Raw genomic sequence first — 20,388 nt, forward strand, 5'->3', positions numbered from 1 at the left:
AACTAGGACAAAAATGTAAGAAAGCTCTAGGATTGATTGAATACACATATCAAAGTTCAGTTAAAGTAATTCCCAAATTGCAGAGTGGCAATCTTAACATCTTCGGAGAAGAAAGGCTCGTTTTTTTTTATGATTTACTGCCACAATTTAAATGTTCTTAATTTGATATAATAAAAGCGGCAGTTTTATTAAATGATTACTGCGAATAGAGAGTTCCTGGCACTTCAATTGAGCTGCTTGGGGCTCTTCTTCTTCAACGGTGCCTGACTTTAAGACCCGTCTTCTGGGTGGGCGATTCTTCACGGTTGCCCAAATTGCGTGGCCACCTTAGCGATGAAAGGGAGGGTGGAGGGAGCGAGCGAGAGGGATGGGCATAAAGAGGGAGATAGCGAGGTAGAAGACATTTTGCATAACGCGACATCAGCATGCAAGCATTACACAGTGAATAAAATCGTTATATATTTTCCTGCCCATGCTCCATTCAAAGTTGAATTAGTTATGCAAGATGCATCTCTATGCAAACTCGAGTCCATTTTCTACCGTGTACTGAACACTCACTCACCATTCGCTCGGTGGTCTCTTATTTTCTCAGGCTAGCAATCAAATTGTGAGCTTGGGGGAGGGGAAAATGGGGATTCGTAGAGGGACAACGACCAGCTAAATTTGAGCCCAAAGTGGAGGCGACGCGTCGCCATCATCATCATCTTCATCTTCATCTTCATTTTCATCAGGCGGACAAAAAGTTGAGGCAGCATCGTGCATTTACAATTTTCTGCGAAATTTCTTGAAATCTGAGCAAGTCCGCCTTCCATTTCCACACCCACTCTTTGGGTTTTCCATTCTTTTTTCTCATTCGTTTGTTGTCTTGTTTTCTGCAAATTTCTCAACTGTTGTTGTTGTTGATGTGGCCCGCCCGCCATCATCGCTTCGCAATTATAATTAAGTTTAATTGAGTGATTGACGTTTTTAGAGAGTGCGCGGTCACCCACAAATCTACAACAGCAATTCCAACAGCAGCAGGCAGCACATTCAGAAAAAAAAAGAAAAAAATGATTAAGATCGGTTCCCTATCTATACATTCTACAGAAATTCGAAGTCCAATTGATTTGTTGTTCGTGGGAAAGATTCCTTGCTAAAAACCCCCCAAAAAAAACCACAGAATTCTTGGACAATTTTATATACGAACCCAAAACTTTCGATGTTAATACTGAGCAGAACCTTTGCCTAGTTTCTCTCGGTGCATGACTAACAGAGTAGATTATGAAATCAACGAACAAACAACGACGACGTCCCCCGTCATAATCAAAACAAGTCAAAAACGTTGAAAGACAACAGCAACAATGGCCGTTTATTTAAGTGCCTCCGCTCCTCTGACAGCTGAAAACCCCCATTCCAAATGCCCCTTCCCCTTATTTTTTTTTTTTTGGTTTTTGGGGGCGGGCTGCTTGGGTGGCCCCTTCACTAGACCAAAAGCTCAGACAGCGATTGCAGCATGCCGCTTTTCCACTTTTCCACTTTTCCGCTTTCCGCCGGCCACTGGGCATTGCACAAAATTCGAGGCAGCAACTACTGCAGCAGCAACATCTGCAACAACAACAACAACAACAGCAACAGCGGACACAGCAGCAACATGAAAATGTTGACAACTTTTTTGGCTCGATTTTGGGTGGTCCCTCCAGTTAGTCCGAGGAATTTGGCCAGGTGATTGGCTAACTGTTTCTCTGAAAGTTGAAAAAAAAACCGGGGGATATGCAACCGTGATAATCATTGTATTCATCGTAGTTTTGACTGTTGAACTGTTGAAAAAAAAAAATGCATAAATAATATAATTAAGCAACTTTCACCCTAGAATTTGTATTGTGTAATTGCCAGTATAAGGAGACATCAATGAAGCTGTTTAGCCACAGAATAACTGCCACCATCGGATGGAAGCACAAAGACAAAGGCCACACACATACATACATACATAAGTACTGACGCATATACACATACACATATACCCGGACTTTCTTTGATTTCCCCCTGATTAAATCCCCCGCCGACCATACGGATTGGATTGGCCATCAAAGCGGGTCATAAAATGCTCCCATTCAGCGATTTTTAACAAGCCACTCGAGTGGCGGAGGCCCCACCATCGATAGACTCATCACATCCGCGCGTAATAAAATGCACGCACGCACGTCCGACACCCAAGAAGATATGGTGGAATATGGTGGAATCGGTGGAATCGGCGGGGGGGGGGGGGTGAGTGTGGAGGGATTTCATAGGAGGGGGGTTGGGTGTTGGCTGTGCAGCATCCGCAGTCGTCTAATCAACTTTGATCGCATCTGGTGGCCCCCCAAAAAAGTGGCCACCAAACACACACACTCACTCTGTCCGTCCGTCCTGAGCTCACCTTTCTTCAGCACCTTTCTTCTGCTCATTTCTTCTCTTATCTCGCGTGTTGGTCATTTGTAACACCCAACGGTTTGATTTGTATAATCGATTCACTAAAAACATTATAATTAACATAGGCTGCGGCCATGATTGCACAAAACAAGGTTTTTCCATTCTTTCAAATTGAAGAAGTTGAAGAAAGCCAAAGAAAGCAACGTTTGCTTTATTTCCTTTGATGCATATCAGTTAAATTAGCAATCAGTCTCCAATCTTTCGTATCTTTATTCGACCATTAGGAGATTTAAGAATATTTAAATTTTAGTTTCGATTTGATCATTATATTTCATATATTCCATAAAGTTCTGCCATTTAATGAAACGGCAATCAATGAACTTGGATTGGCGGCTATCGTTTTGGTCTGGTCTGCGATCCATCAAAGATCACCTGCCCGGATCGGAGCGATCATAACTTCAGCAACGGCCAACGGTGACATCTCTCTATCCCCGATTACCGACGCTCCAGGATTCCGGGCTTCCAGTTTATCCAGAGTTACGAGCTGCTGTCAAGCGCAGAGCAAAGCCAATGACGTGACCCTTTGTCCGCAGTGCCTTCATAAATTGGATCGCCCGGAATCAAAATTTAGACGACTCGAGATGAACGATGGAATGGGTTGCGATGGAATGGGATTGGATTGGATTGGATTGGTTGGGATGGGATGGGATGGGATGAGATCGGCCGAGAGTTGAGTGAGTTCGGCGGAAAGTCGGACGGTCACGGTGGTCTATGTATGTCAATTAAGAGCCGGCGGTTCGCCGCCGCTGATTTATGCAATTGCCTTTACACAGAACACAATTACACAGTCGCCTTGTTAGATGATAGTTTGTACTCAAATTATAAATATTTTCCACATGCATATGTCCGGAATTTATATTCTTGAGTATAATATATGTACTTATTCCAAAACATTTTGATCTTGCAGAGCAGTTTACAAAAATGATTTGTTTTACAAGCTCCTGCTTTAATTCCCCAAATGCCTAATCTATACTTTTTTTCTCCGAGTGTTTGAGCGCCCACAGCTTTGGGTTAGAGATCAAGAAAGAGTGGGACGGCGACTTCCTTCCGTTACAGTTGCCCAAAAAAGAGTTTTCTCGGACATTGGCCAACTAATTGGCGGACGTTGCCCGCTTTGGGCGATATATCCAAAAAAAAAAAAAAAAAAAAAAAACAAAGAAAGAAAAAAATAATAATAAAACGGAGAGAAAACAAGAGACAAACGAGGAGGCAGGGGCACTCTGATAATAACTTCTTCAACGAGTCCCATGAAGTGAAATTATTCGGGTAAACATGCACGCTAATTACAAAACCCTCAAACGAGCAGCCAAAAAGCCAAAAAAAAAAAATATAAAAAAAAAACGAAGGAGGAAAAAAATAAGGCAGAAGGCAGACGAGGCGGTGGAGGGGGGCTTCAGAAAAATGATATAATATTTTATGAATCAATTCACGAGAGCGCCAAGTGGACCACCGTCGCTGTCAGCGGCGACGCCAGTCGCCAGTCTCCGGACTCCAGTCTCCAGTCTTCGGTTGGGGCGGGGGCCCTCTTCCGCCCCCGCCACGCCCCCAGCCCTCTGGGGACTTGGGAGGCACACGAATATCGCCATCGTCGTGCAGTTAGCGAATGAGCCACTTAAAGAGCCACAAATAATAATAACGACTTTAACGACAACCACAACAACAGCCGGAGATCAGGCCGCTGCCACACAGAGCGAATAGCGGTCTCCAGTCTTCGGTCCTCAGTCTTCACTCTTCAGTCTGCAGTCCTCAGTCTTCGGTATTCGGTACTCCGTCTTCTGGGCCCGATTCTTCGGACGCAGTCTTCCGTCTTGTGGCCCAGGCTCTCGACAAAGTTGAGCTGCGCTTATGATCTCTTTTGCTTGGTTATGACTGGGCATTTGGGATATTTTCGGGTTCTGTTCATCTTTTTGATTTTTTTTTTTTTTTTGTTTCTGTTGGATTTTGGTGGGTCCTCCAGAGAAGGGTCGTTCTGGGGCCACTGCCGCGCCCTAACAAGCACAAATCAACAGGTTTGTTATGATATGGCCCAGAGGATCGGCCAGTGGCTCTCAAACTGTGGCCGGGTCATTAACAACAAGTCAATCGCAAACTGTGTTCAAGCGGCGGGCAAAATTCATTCGATGCATTTAACATTTTATTTTATAAACTATATCTACTATGCTTTTATCATTATCCACATCGTATTCAGTGAATGCAATAGATTAAGCCGGAAATTATGAGTTTGCCAAGAGAAATCCAAGTTTAATCATTTGAAAAACGAACGCAAATTGCTGGCTAAAGTACAGGAACCTCATAAAAGCAGTTGCAGGCCATGAAGGCCGTGTCCATTTTGGGCACTGACATTTCGGCACATAGACTATCTGTCAATCAATATTTGCACCTTTGACCCGACGCCTGCGTCATTAATAATGGCCGCCGGGCAGACAAACGACACACCTCACACCTCAAACAAACAGGGAGTAGCCAGGTGAGGTCCACATTTACCAAAATTCTGTTTGCGAATCGAATTATTAGTTGATTTTGCATTGCTAAAAAGCACAGAAATATTGCTGACAAATCTGTTCAATAAAATCGTACAGTTTTCACAATTTTCTCTTCTTCTCTCACTACACATATGTATATATTTCGTCCAGATTTTTGCATTCTTTCCATATGCACTATCGTATCGTTTTTTAGCAAGGTATCAATTCGTTAACTAATACTCCATTAATAAATTCTCTCGAGCAAGCTGAGCAACTGCGGCAGATGTCTTCGTTTGGCTGGCACCTGGAATCTAGCCTAGACTTTCGGGACAAGGACAATCACAATCAGAGCAATGAGAAGGGCATATGGAGGGGGAAATCCCTGCCAACAATGGCAACAGCTTAATTAGGCCTCTGTGCTTACCCAATTAGGAATTAGCATTTCGCGAAAGGGGAGATCTTGTCATTCCGTCCACAAAAGTCCCAAAGTCCCGAGGAAGGACCGCTGTAGGATCGAGCCCCATATAAGCTTACACGGTCTCTCCACAGGCTCAATGAATGAAACTCAAGCACAGGATATGCGGCGTCTTTGATCCCCGTTCGTGGGCAGTAAATACCCGTGAAGGAGCGCGTCCAAAGGGACGTGGGCGGAGCTGGTTCAGAAAACTTAGACAGCCAGGAAAAGATCAGAGGATCGCTGCCGACGAGCCAGCTTATGGTAATTCGAGACGCCCCAACCCAAAAAGGATGTGTGCGAGCGGATCCATTCAGCGACAAAATAAGGATAACCCACAATGACTGGGTCGTTCAACTGTAGAGTCAAAGAGCATCTGCACATAATATGGCGAATTCACGGTGATTAGCTTAATGTACGGCTAAAAAGTAACAAAAATGCGGGCACAAGGGTTAAATCTCTACCAATATATGTAAGTCAATCGTTATATGTACATATGTATTTTTTCGCGTAGTTGAAAAGCAATATAAATTTTGACAGGCCACCGAAAGTTGGTGTTGGGCTTTAATTTCTTGCATTTCTTGGTGGGACCTACACTTTTACAGCAGTGAATACATTGACCTCCATCACACGCAAGGATGAGGTGAAATGTGGGAACACGGTGGCGGGAATGGGGGCTAAGGTGAGGAGAAGCGCATACAACACACACTTACATGGCACTAGGCAATAATGGCCGGTCCGAATGGCAAACAGGGTTCCCCGTAGGGATTTCGCCATACATTTACACACGAGCATGGATATACGTTTGAGGGTATATGCACACATATATATATGTATATATATATATATATATATATATATTTGTGTGCCTGCCTGAGAATTCCACCCCATTTTCGAATGTTCGGTCTGGTTCTTGTGATTTCCTGCAGAAAGTGCCTCGAACGGAGCTCTAAGTGGCCTAATTAGCAGCCGTGCGGCGATCAACACCACTCGTCACCATCATCCTTATCGCATCGAGTGCACCATCGCTCCCCGCCTACCGCCCGCTGACGCCTGACCCCTGACCCCCACCGCCCAACGCCGCCCACATTTAGCTGTGTTTGCACAGCACTTACACCACATGCATGTGTGTGCGCCCGAGTATTTTGCATATTATTTCACGCCATTGTAGCGCTTTCAACGCAAAACTGAACAAAGTAAGGTAAAAACGTGGACAGCAAAAAAAAAAAAAGATGGCTAAAAAAGTGGTCGGGATGTTGGCATTAGGAGGCGGTGACTGGCGGGGGGTGAAGATGGAAGCAAACTACGAAACAATGAGGCGACTGAGTGCCATAAAAACTCTGTCGCCGAAGCCTCAGAAACCAGGGTTACACATATTCCAACGTCGGCTCACTTGGACCACTGGAAAAACAAACGTAATCTCGATTCGTTTTGAAATGATGGTGGATGGATGCATGGATGATTCATGATTCATCTTGATCTCTGAACTCCCCAACAGAATGTGTTTCTACTTGCACAACTAATCAACCTACTAACACCAAATTAGATTCGTTGTCAAAATGGCATTCTTAGCTTATGATTTCAATTGAATACTTTAACAACTAAGATTCATAATTGTTTATTTTTAACCAGAGAAGCTGTTCTTCATTTTTTTCTTTAAGTGCTCGAACAGAGTCTGCAGTTTTTTGTGGTCTTTGGCGTTAGTCGCCGCACTTTGGGCGGCAAAAATGCGCTCGACACACAGCAATGGCGGCCTCCATAGTTTACGGTTTGATTGAACCCCCCCCTTGTGCACTCCACACAACCCCTCGCCACCACTCACCTTGAGGTAAATGCAGGTGTGCCGCCACCTTACCACCCACCGCCCTTTTCGGTTGGGTTTTTGCCGGCTTTTTGGCATGGTTTCCGTTTTGGGCTGACGTTGCCACTGGCACTGCCATGATTTGTTGAATTTTCTTTACTGCTTATTTTATTTTTTCTTTGTTTTTTTTTTTTGCTATTTTCCCTTGGAAGGTGTTGTCGTTGTTGCCCCACACAGTGGATCATTTAGTGGCTCCACAACCACTTGGTTCTATCGCAATCAACCCCCCCCCCCCCCCCCGTATTTGAACACATAAAATGGTGGGATTTTGCGATATTTGCACGAGTCCTATTGGCTTTAAATAAAGAATGGAAATTGTATAGTATGGGATACTATCTATCTAAATCTGTATTATATGGGAATAGTAGACAGCCATTTTTCCCAGTGCATTTGAATCGTCTTCTAGAAAATATCTTGCCAGTTGGAAAAATCCTTTGCAGTTAAGTCGCTTTGCCGAGACAACAAAGACATCAAATGAGCAGATCTCGGTTTGTTTGTTTTGTGTTCTAAGAAACAGAAGTAAAATTCTGAATATTTAACGAATCTTATATCAATTTCATTGTCCTTGGGATATGAATAAGTTCTAAACCATTCTTAATGGAAATATTGTAAAATTATCAAAAAAAATTTATTTGGAGTGGATCAGTGAACTTCGTCGAAATACGTGCTCTATGTTTAGACTTTGGCAAATGGCATAAGCGAGATTCTGGACCACTGGCTAAGTCAACTTTTGACATTTGTGCTTGGGGTCAGAGGTTGCACACTTTTGGTGGGGTACAGTTGCCATCGCTGGCACTGCAGTTGGGTGCCTCAATTAGTGGCACTCCACAAGCGCAAGCGCGCTGAAAAAGGGGGCAAATGTGTGGGGTTTTGGATGGGTAGTAGGCTCGTTCTCGGATTGGGGACCCGCCATTCGAGGAGGGTTCTTCCGAGCCAGAAGTGTGTGCCATTTTAGCCGAGAGAGTCGCACACTCGTCGGCGTGTGTGAATGACATGGAAGACAGCAGTAGCGACATATGCACAAAAGCGGCAGCAACAACGACACATGAAGGCGGCATTGTCAACGCTGCAAACTGTCACACACGGAAAGGGGGAGGGTTAAAGGGGTCCAAAAGGGGGCTGACAGGGGTAGCTGGGGGATGGGTGGTGCTCTGAATGTGGAGACAAGTGGCTCTCAGTCGGGGTCAACACACAGACCCATCCACCGTTCCCCATCGCCATTCACATTCACATTCACATTCACATGCACATCCATATCCACATCCTCCCACAAAACTGCGAATGAAACTGAAACTGGCATGCAAATTACTGTCGAGCATGCTCATCTAAATTAGCAGCGGGATGGTTCGTAGTAGGGGGGGATAATGTTAAGGGGGGTGCTTTTCCAGAGGTTAAAGAGCCGCTGCGATTCGAAGAACACCGGAGGCTCTGCGACCGTAGGGTGGCATATGCATAATTATTTTTATTATTATTCTCTATGCCTGGTCCCCGTAACCCCGTAACCCCGCCCACCGTTCCCTCACCGCCCTTCAAGTCGTTGTAGACCCCCCTCAACCGCCGCCTGTGACCAACCCCATTTGGGCACAGATTGCGACTTCAGCGCCTACATAACAGTGGGACTAATTATGGCTAGGACAACAAGACAAATATTATAAATGATAACAAGTTCACCGCAATGACAAGCAGAAGATTTGCTGATCTTGATCAGAACTAGCTATGCAAATTCTCGATAGCTAAAAAAAAAAGTGATGCATTCGGCTAGGAAATCGTATATGGTGCCCACTGTTCGGGGTCTCCATCTTCTGCGGCGGCTCGGAGACCATGGCACCGACGCAATGTGCCGTAAAAATAATTATGGCTGCAACTGCACAATTTTCCTGGCAAACCCCCCCCCCCCCTTTCGGATCGTGCCCCCTTGTGCCCGTTTGCCGCCCCATGATTTGCCACACCTCCTTGCAACGCTTTCTGCGCCCCTTGCCAGAAGCTTTTCTGTTGGAAAAGCGGCGGGAAAATGCAATTCGGGGGTGTGGCAGACGGTCTCTTGTCACAAGAATCTAATGTGCAATTTTACTTTACCGCATGCCACGCCCCCTTTCGCCATGAGGAAGTCTAAGCCGAAGCCCCAAAAGGGGCGAGACTTACCTTACATAATTAACATACATACATGCTATGCATCGAATCGAATGGAGCCCTCGAAAATTGATTGAATACCACGGCTTTTGAAGCTTAGAAAATCATCAATATTTTTCTTAAATAAATAAAAAATAACAGTACCAATTGGACAGCTTTAAGTAAATTTAAAAGCTAATTTCTAGCCGACTTTTTGAGGCAACTTGAATTGGTTTTCGGGCAAATCTGAATGGTGCTCATTATGGACTTGATGGTTAAGGTGGTTGGGTGGTTGGGTTGGCCGTAAAAGGCTTTGCATTAACACCACCCAAACACCCCAAATGCAGCCAACCAAATGTCAAACGAGGCTACTTTTCTCCTCCCTCACTCGCTAATTTCTGCCGGTTTTTTTTTTTTTTTTTTTTTTTTTTTTTGTGTGGATTTTCCCTTTCGACGTTTTCTTCCCTGCTCCTTTAATGGGATTTACCTAAATGAGAGCTAATAATGCCCCGGTTGCGTCCGAAAGTGGAAAATATTTCCGGGTGCGAGAGCCGGGAGGCTGTACAATTTAACATGCCATTTGATGTCGAGCTGGCTATGTTTCTGTTTCTGTTTAGGATTTGGGCCCTGGGCTCTGGGCTCTGGGTTCTGGATTCTGGGTTATGATTACTCCGGCCCTGCATCTGCCTCTGCTCTGTGCCATGATTATTATTGGCACATTAGCCGGCGACTCGCAGCCAAGTGGCGAGCCATCCAGAGCCACTCCAGGCACACACTCGACACTCGCCTGGGTCCGGATTCGAACCCCTGACCCAAGACCCCAGACTCCTAGACCCTTAACCCAAACCGCCACTGCGACAAAAAATGCAGAAAAATATTCGGAAAGAAAGCTCCGAAAAATGGAGTTTCAGTCAGAAAAGAAGAACAATGCAACATTTCATAATACGGCTATAGAAATCAGTAATGCCTTCATTCAAATAGATATAGATTGAAATTTTGGATACACACAAAATACACTGTCATTGCAGCATGCCTTCTTCTGCATTATTTCGCCCAGTGTAGCTGATATTTGCGAGGCGGAGCGGAAGCGTCGAACGGAACCTGCATATGTAAGCAAAAGCCAGCGGCGGTTTTTGGGTCCAACCCTTGGAATCTGGAGGGGATGGAGCTGGATCACATAAGGTGGAATGGGCGTCCAGTTGGGGAGGGGCAACGAGTCCAGGACGACAATTGTCGCGTCTAGAGGCACTTACGCTAAATTGCATTTCACTTGTGTATGCGTGCCGGGGAAAAAAGCAAATAACCGTACCGTACTTACCACATACACTGTTCGAAATACTTGAAGATTCGTTATTGCTGGTAAGTAGTAATAAAAGGATGATAGATTCAAAGAGATTTACATATCTAGAGTTGTTGAAACTATCTGACGAAATTCGTAAGTGCTTCTTTCCGCTTGCTTAGCACGCAATGTGTGTGTGTGTGTGCGTTTCGGGCCAACTTAAAACAGCTCAACGCGCATCTCATAATTATCTCCTCGCTTCGCTGCCGTTTTGAAGAGCCACCGCCACGGAGACAGTTTAATAATCGTCAAAATAGCCACCGAGGGGTCAGCAACGAAGCCATCGAACCCACTGTCCCTTCTGCACCAGCAGCCAAGCACCACTAGACGATCTTTTCCAGCCTTTCTGCTTTTTAGCTTGTTGCATGTGACTGCGGTGTCACATGTGTCTTCTATGTGCACTTCCCATCCCATCATCCCTGAGCATACTTCCATACAACCCAATCCCAATCCCCATGCCAATGTCCCTTTCCGTGTCCGTGACGATGTCCGTGTCCGGTCTCATAAGTTGGCCAAACACGCCATCTCCCGGAACTGGGAATCGAGCGTCGAGAAATCATGAGTGTCAGCTGGCCAAAGGCTAACGTTTGACTCTAAGAACTACAGGTCCTGCAACACTTGACTCATACACAAGGAAAGGAGTTTATGATAAAACTGAAGTGTACAAATTATATCACTAATATGACATTGGAGTTTTGTCTTTTGGGAGTCACAATTAAATGCATAAATAATGGTGCTTTGAGATTGGCTCGCAATGTTTATATTATTGAAAAATGAATGGAACAGAAGTGCATTGGAAATATTGATATTGATTAGGTATTACAATTTAAAAACGAATAAAACGTTGTGATTTGTAACGACCAGCAGAGCCTTTGAAGTCGCAATAAAGTGTGAATCATTTATTATCCAGAACATATTCATTTTGCTATTAGATTATATCAGATACATATCAAAAGTCTATATAATTAATTAATTAATTAGCTCGATTGCCTGGTAGAATATATACACGAGTACATTTATTGAAATAGATCGATGGAAGGAATCGTATGGTGGTCAAGTTATCGAGTTTCGTCATTTCTTTAAGCAGATTTTTATAGTTTGATTGGGATTGAAATCAGTTGAAAGGGCCAACTATATTTTTAATTATAATTTTCTTGCAATATAAATGAATATTAATTGCTAGTTTTTCTTGACTTGAAATTATCGTAAATCATTGGCAATGCATGAAGTTACAGCTTATTTGCAGATCCTTTGGCGCAGGAAAGTACTCTTTGCGAAAAGGGCACACCCAACTTCTAATTCCCTGGCGGTTTTCCACATTTCCCTCGCTCATTTTACAAAAACAAAACAATGCAGAGAAGACAACAAAAAAAAAAAGAGAAAAAATGGAGAGACTCTTGTCAATTCATAACTGAAAATGAAACGTTTTCCGCTGGGCTTGTTGTTTGTTTGCAGTTACCATTATTATTGCTACTGCTCCTGCTCTACTACTACTACTACTACTATTATTGCTGCTGTTTTGTTTCATGCAACTTTTACCATAATTGCGGGTAGCATTATGACATCGGGAAGCGACAAGCGAAACGCAACCTGAACATAATTACAACAATTTGTTGTCTAGTGTTTGACAACAACAGCAACAGCAAACAGCAACAAAGGCACAGAGCAAAAAGAAGCCGAGGAGATGATTGTTGTCATGGTTGAATGATGCAACTGGAAAAGGCAGAAAACAGCAGCTACATCGGCAACAAAAGTCACGCACATTGACATTCGCCTGGAGAAACCGAAAAAGATGACACGGTAAGGCAGCCAAGGAAAGGTGGGAAAGCCTGCAGCACGCCCTCCATGCACTGGGCAAAAAAAAAAAAGACATTAGAAATATCACTGGAAAAACGCAAAACTTTCCATGTTTTGTTTGGATTTTTCTGGGGCGTTAAACCTAAGCAATTCAGACTACAAATAATAATAATAAATATTACATATTTTTATTTGGGAACCCAGTATTTGGCCCTTCTTCCTTGCAGTGCAATCCTTCCCCCGAGGACAAGGAAATACATCTGTGGCAATGTGGCAGCTCCTCTGCGATGCTCGTCACACTTCATTTCGACGCTTTCAACGCTTGTTGCGCCTCTAAATTAATTGCCACAGCCTGTGCAGCGCCAAAATTTAATGCAAAGTTTAGCAAATACAAGGAGCAAGTGTATTCCTGACCCCCCAAACGCCACCCTTTTCGTATATCCCTCGGGATCGGGAGCTTCGACTAATTAGCAGGCGAGGCGCAGGCGCCAGAGCTGCGTAAAAAAGTCGGGCTATACGGAATAGCGAATCGGTAGGATATGCGCGCCACATGCCCCATTATCAACAATTGCACATTGCGCCATATTTTACAGTTGATTCTCATCGGCCATGGCAGATGCATTCAGGAACTTCTTACATGTTATTTTTGATGTTCTGGGCATTCGGAAATGGTTTGGCAGAGAAACGAAATGTACCCTCGTTTTTTAATTGCTACACATTTATTTTATAATTATTTTAAATTTAAAATTTTTAAGATTAGTGATCTGGAATTATCAAAAATTCAATATTTGAAGCACAAATTATCCAAAGAAATAACTGACGTATTAATCATTTATTTGTTTTGAATTCAATATTTATCTGAGTTCCTACATTGCGAGCTGTAATTTCATAATCACAGCAATATCTTTTCAACATTTTTCTTTTTTTTTAAAGAAATTTTATTTTTCAAAGTTCTGTGCTTCTATTATTTCTCCAAATTTTAGCTCCCTTTTCCGAATTTGAGCCTAAAATTTCGCGCCAAAAAACCGAATAAAGCCATATAGGTGAAGTGGAAACTGAGAAATAAGGGACACGAGAAGGCACGGAGACGGAAAAGGACATTTTTGCCTGTGTGACAAAATCGCTGACTACGTGTGTGTGCGTGTTTTCCTTCTCGCCATGTAACGCTATCTCGCTTCTACACGCACACACATGAACACAAGCCCGAGACTCCGCCCACTAAGCGATCGCGATGAGATGAGAAAAAAACTCACCACAGTCCGGTAAAAAACGCTCAACTCACTCACTCAGTCATACACACACACACACACATTCACTCGCTCTCCCACTCTTTCTCACCGAGAATGCGCATTCCCTCTGGCACTTGCCTTCTCGTTCTTGCGCACATGAAACTGTGTAAAATGGTCGCCTTGCAGGGGGCGTTGCTTTATGGCCGTCTTTTTCGCACCCATGCGAAAGTGCCGCAGTGTGAGCGAGAGGGAATGCGTTTGTGGATGGAGGTTTTGAAAGCAAGAGTAGAGAAGATGCGACGTTGTAAACGAATTTGCATATTTCTACTGCTTTACGCTTATTGCATATTTTATTCATTACGTTCTGGCGCTTCGGCGGATGAAAACCCAAGAAAAGGCGAAAAGCGAAGGAAAGTGTCATATGGCATTCCGACTACCGTTAGCTCTGCGTGACATCGGTCCTCCCTTTCGCACGCACAATCTTCATCCTTCTTTTTGCTTCTTGTTGAGCTTCTTCCTTTTTTAAGCTTTATAATTTATAAATTCGTTAATATATAAAAAAAAAGTTGCTTAAAATTCTAAATTCTCAGTTCAAGATATAAAAAATTCAACAATTATTCCTACGAAAATCCTTTTAAATAATTTCTTATAAGCTGTTAGCTCAATCTGAATACAGTCCCAACTATCTCTGGTTTTGTATATTTTTTCTGTAACTTAGAATTAATATTTAGTGTTTTTTTTAAAGCTGAGCTTTTTGTTTTTACTTTCATTTGATTACCAAGTATTTCCAACCCAAATATATACATATATATATGGTATATATATTACTTAACTAATAGCTACAATCATATTTACGTCTTAAAAGGATTCTTAGCTGTTTTAATATCTTAAAGCTGTTTCCAGATTTCATATACTTAAGGTCATAACAATGCCAACATCCTAGTTTGTTTTTTATTTGGCTCCTTTTACCCGAAATTGGTTCCACGTATTTCTGCAAATTTGTTTATTTTCGCTTGGCAGCGACTTAATCTGTGCTCCAGTTTTTCGTAGTATCCCCCCCCAAAAAAAATGGACACCATACACACACACATTTAACGGTTAAGCCGTTGTCCTTTTTTCCCAAGAAGTCAAAGGATGCGATTCGAATGTGCGTGAGTTATCCGGCGTGTTGTTATCCTGGCTCGGACCAAATAGGATACAAAAAAAACCTAGCATAAACCGGTTCTGAGTAAGTGCTCAATTACTCACACACACACACACACACATGCAAAGAAGTGCTCACTCAAAACGAAGCGAAACGAGGCGAATTCGTGCCTCTGCCTCTGCCGACGTCGACTGTGCTGCCGTGGTGGGTTTTGTGAAGCAAAGCGTCGAGCAGAGTGGCGAATAGCGTCATTCAAAATTGGAATTCTGTTAGTAAACGTCGACACTTCATATGAAACGAAGAGCGGAGATCACAGCGGAAAATCCAGGGGTGTACGTGGGTTTAAAACGCACAGAGGGATTTCACTCAAAGAAAGAAAGAATACGTTTATACTTATATAGGGTTAGACCAGGAGGGTAGGCTACGTATAAAGACAAGAAGAAGGAAAGCAAAGAAAGAATGGCCTCGCCAAGTAAAGCTGAGAGCATAGAGTGTAGGGATTACACAGAAGGGCTTTAAAAAGAAAATATGTAACCCACAAAATAGCAACTACAAGACTACCCACGACTTGGGTGTCAAAATGCTTGTCATTCGACAGCACGGCGAGGGGGAAAACCTATGCTAAGCTGGCCTTAGCTTTTTTGCCCGCGTGTGGTGAACATAACACGGGCCAACCCACCTCCCCCCACGCGATGGGGATTCCCCACTTTCGCATTCTGCCGGCGTCGCTGCGAACGTCGCTGCCGGCTTCTTGCACTTTGGCGCTCGGCGTCGTCTTGGCCCGGTTATTTGTTGTTTTTTTTTTTTTTTTCGTTTTTCGGGCTTTTCGGCTTTTTGGATCGTTCTCGGCCAGCAGTCGCCGCCTGTCACACGCTCACGTCAAACGCTTTTGCCGTCGCGTCGTCAGATAAACCAAATGTCTCGCCGTGTTTACGTGTGATTCCCCTTTTTTGCTTCAATCCGAAGGCAAAATAAATACACTGACCTTAACCGATACGGCTCACCGTTTAACCGCTAACCGTTAACCGTTTCGTGGCCGTCGACGATAAGGAATCAAGAAACAACATCACCCTGCAGATTCTGTTTTGTTTTGTTTTTTTGTGCAGTCCAGAATTTTTTGAAAACCTGACAAGATTAAAGAAAATTGTGTTTGAAAAGTGCGTAAAGTGTGGAGTATTTAAACTTAAAAAAAAAAACATATATAAAAATCAAACAACAGCAAGGTGGGAGGTCCAAAGAATATAAATAAAAAACACACTGGTTTCCGCCTGAGATTTTCAAAATACCGTTTCAGATCATGAAAACATAATGGTATACAAATATATTATGTTTATGCTGCCCTTGGAAATAAATAGTATACTATCAAAAAAATCTACTCCTTGGTTTTTCCCTACTTGAGAAATGAGAAATTTACAAACATTAAATGTAGAACTACTGATAATTACTTTCAATATTTTGGTGATCCAATGAGTTAATAGGAAAGTCCTTAAACAAAGCGTGGTGGAACTCCTTCCCATTATGATAATCACATCGCATAACACCAGGGAGATTGTCTAGATTGATTGATCCAACCCCCAGGAGATTCCCCATCCCGATCTGCTCAAGCGCAACGAAATCGGAACCATTATCCAATTAGCTAACTCTTTCCGAACCCGTATCATCAGTTTATCGCCTCGTCAATTGTTTTCTCATACTTTTTTCGCTACTTAACTGATGTGACAATTTGTAGCCATTAGCCGGAGGCAGTCAGTCAAACAGTCGCTAGATTTGCAAGTTGTTCAGGCATGACAAAACAAAAAAGAAAAAAAAAAAAAAACTATATATATGCAATGTATGGCGATGGATAAGGGGGGGGGGGAGAGTTGGGGAGCGGGGTTCCGGAGACGAGATCACGATCGCATCTCGACACGCAGCTAAAAGTGTAAATCAGCTCGCCTTCCATTATGTCAACAATCTCTTTGTCTGTCCGTATTATTTACATTTGTCAAATCAAATTTGACAGCTGCGGAAAACATAATATCTCAAGTCGGCGTCTGCGGCACAGTCCGGTTTTTTGTATGGGGCCTTATTCAATAGGGAGGGGATCAAGGGGATTCGCGGAGGAGATCGTAGCCGCCTAGGACCACCGATACAAACTTGTATTCAGAACTGGATTTGTCGCTTCGCTCTGTTGTGCCAAACGAACTGAGCCATGAACACAAGAATGAATACTTGGCCAAGCACTCGATCAATCTGGTCTCACACAAAGTTCTTTCACTTGAAGATGTACAAAAATAATTAGACATTTTTCTATTTATCTATTGTTATACGGAAAAGGATTTAAAACGTGCAAACATTTTGACTACTTGTTCTAATTTCGAAATACTAAGCCTGAAAATCAAGGATATTTATAAATCTAATATTCCAAGCCACTGGCTATTATCATTCGCGTTTACAGAGCAATGTTTTGTAGGAAAGGATTTTCCCCAGCACCAAAATAATTTTCTCTTTCGAGTAGTTTATTGCACTGCTTATTAGCGATTAGTGACTTTTATGACTGTTTAGAAACGTAGTACTCAACCCTTTTCGAAAGTAGGTAACAACCCTTAACCATTTGTATTACATATTAGAGAATGTTTTCTTCTTGTTTCCGAGGGAACATGCATTTTCTTTTTGATCCTCATTTAGTAGGGATTACATTATTACACAGTTGGAAATATATATTGTCTTGATCGAATTACGGAATTAAGTGTTATATATACCTAAAATAGTTCCAAAATACCACAACACATAATACCTATATCTTTTGCTGACTTCACCAATTAATTGGTGAGGTTTCCAGTCGGGGTTGTTCGTTGGTAAGCTGCTAACGGACTTATGACATGGATATGGCTATGATTCGGGAATCACGATTCAGTATTCCGTATTCCGTATTCGGTGGGGTATGTACTGTGTACTCTGCTACTATAAAATGCCAGCTCCATTGTTGTTGCTACAACCGGCGGAAGAAAACGGAAGAGGGGATTGTATTTTTTGGATTTCGGGAATTGGGAATGGCCTGGATGCGGCACTTATCCTTGTTTTTTTTTTTTTTTTGGGGTTGAAGGCAACAAACACACTGCACACTTAACCGATAAATACGCACCACATCTATATTATATGTGTGTGTACATACTCGTATATGGATGCGTGTACGTTTGTACATCCGATGGACAGATCCTTTGTATCCTGCTATCCTGGCTCTATCTATTGACTGACTAACACGCCAGCTGACTTGGCAGGGGAGGAAGAAGCCAAGCGCTGGGGAAGTAGAACCTGGTCCTGCTGTCTCGTGCAAAGCTGACTGACATCCAGCAACTTCCTTTGGCCTCAGACTTCAGCAGCACTCACGCAATTTTCCTCCACACAAAAACCCCCACCTAGCTGATGATGGCTTGCCGGGGGTGGTTCTCATTCGGGCGATTTTCCAACGTGTTGTAATCCCATTTGCAGGATTGCGGATTCAGGAATCAATTACGAATTTAATTTATAAGCAAAGCTCGGTGGAAAACTCAAGAGAATCCAACCCACAGCTCGTAGCTCGTAGCTCGTAGCTCGTAGCTCTCTCTCTCCTGGCAAGGGTGCGTGTGCCTGCAGGTGGGTAGAAATTGTATATAGTCAGCGGGAGGATGCTACTTGTTACGGGATCAAATTGATTTCGATGGAGATTGCTCTCGAAAAAACTCGAGGCACTTCATCGAGCCTTTTGATGGCGTCCAAAAAGTTTTCTGAGCTCGCAGCTGTCAAGTGCAACGTTGCCCCTTCTCGAAGATTTTCCACCCACCGTCTGACAATGCCAGAACTAAAATTCCTTTTCATACTTCTCATCTTCCTAGCATTTTTTTTTTTGTTATTTTTATTTTCTTTTCTGTTGGAAACATTGCTGGAATGATTTGGCCGCGGACATAAAAAAAAAAGTTTAAAGTCTTGGCAGCTGAAACAAACTCCGCCTCTGATTTTCTTTTTTTTATTTTTTTTTATTCCTTCTGTTGTGTTTTGAGTGGCTGTGCATAATGTATACAGCAAATTTTTGTCTAACAATTTGGCGCATTTTCACGCGATTTTTCTTCTTTATTTGTTTGTTTGCTGCTCCAGAGGGTTATAAAAATAATATATATGCAAGAAAGGAAAAACACTTGACAGTTTCCTTTCGCTTTAATTGCTATGCAAATTGCTAAGGGGAAATGCTTATTCAAAAGGATTTAGCATCCTTGGTTTTATTGTGCGCAAACTAAAGTTACGCTTTGCTGCGGATTTGTATGAAAAGACCTGACAATTCTCGTTAACTTCCCAAGCGGTTTTTTGTTGTGTCACATTTTCTAATTAGATTTAAACAAAATGACAGGGAAATAAGAGACCACACCGAAAATTGTGAATACTGACATCTTTTAAAGTTCTTACAAATTGCAATGTGTCGAACATCAAATCGCAAGATGCCAACTATTTTAGGATTGCAACTATAAAGGATTCAGTTGCCATACGTTTCTATTGCAAAATATATCTACAAAAATCAATTCGATTCCATTTCTTTCCTTCCATTTAATTTGACTTCTCTTTATTCTCGGTCTTGTCTCGGCTTTTATTCATTTATTTTCTTTCATTTTCTTTTGATGGGGAAAAGCTCAAACCGAGCGCAACTTTTTATGACAGCATCACTTGGCACTTTCAATACAATATCATAATGGCCAAAAGGAGCTTAGGAAAGTAGGTGAGGTTGAGTGTAACTAAAGTGTATTTCTATACCAGCGCCGACGCCTCGATTTTTGCCATTGTCTGGCCCTCTCTCTCTCCCACACACCCACTGTTTGCCATTCCATCTCTGTCTGTTACTGACTTTTACATTAATGAGCATGTTTTTATTTATAAGTGTTCTTTTCTTCTCCTCACAGCATTCCTAGCCATTCTCTGCAGTTCGCTTTGTTCGCCCACAAGCTTTGTTGTAACGCCCTGCATGGTTCGCCATAAACTCCCATTCGTGAAAACCCCACGAAAGACCCCTTCAAAATTTTCCACCCGCTGCCCTTTGGTTTGACATTTTTACTGGATATTTATTTTTTTTCGGGCTCTCGGACAACGCTCGATTTCATTTGATGTGCCCACTGGCGCGTCCATTTGGTCAGAATCATTTAGCTGATTGGTCAGAGCAATGATAAGAAATCGGGGAGATCACAAGAGAAAAGGAGATGCAGCAAATATATATCCAAAGATACTAAGCAATTCTATATGACAAGCATATATCCATAAGCGCATGCATTTCTATATGAAAAGTTGTTGTGATAGAATGGAACAAGGATTTTCAAGGATTATATTCTTTTCTTTAACTTTTGAAGATCTCGCAGAAATCTTCATATCGCATATCTCGAAGGAGATCCAACAACTCCAGCGGCATTCCATTAGTCAGCACGCAAATCGCCCGCCTTGGCGGCCCTCCAACTTCGATTTGAACTCCGGGGGCCCAGTGCAGTGTTGTTGTTTACCCATCGCACCTATAAAAGAGCCAGTGTTGGATACGGTGATTACGGGGGGG

At 42.8% G+C, this 20,388-nt stretch overlaps 1 protein-coding gene and 1 long non-coding RNA gene across 5 annotated transcripts in view; one reads left to right on the forward strand and one right to left on the reverse strand.

The window, feature by feature from the left end:
- lncRNA:CR32773 (long non-coding RNA:CR32773) overlaps positions 1-20,388 on the reverse strand; it is a 223,710-nt gene that overhangs the window by 10,070 nt on the left and 193,252 nt on the right. The window lies entirely within an intron of this gene.
- bi (bifid) overlaps positions 15,111-20,388 on the forward strand; it is a 72,792-nt gene continuing 67,514 nt past the window's right edge. For 3 of the 4 annotated variants that reach the window (NM_001297932.1, NM_001169191.1, NM_001272309.2), the window contains 1 exon segment: positions 15,717-16,154. The gene's annotated coding sequence lies outside the window, so the exon portion shown is untranslated. 4 annotated transcript variants of the gene reach the window in all.

This window comes from Drosophila melanogaster, chromosome X (genome assembly GCF_000001215.4).
Source record: "Drosophila melanogaster chromosome X".
Lineage (NCBI taxonomy): Eukaryota > Metazoa > Arthropoda > Insecta > Diptera > Drosophilidae > Drosophila > Drosophila melanogaster.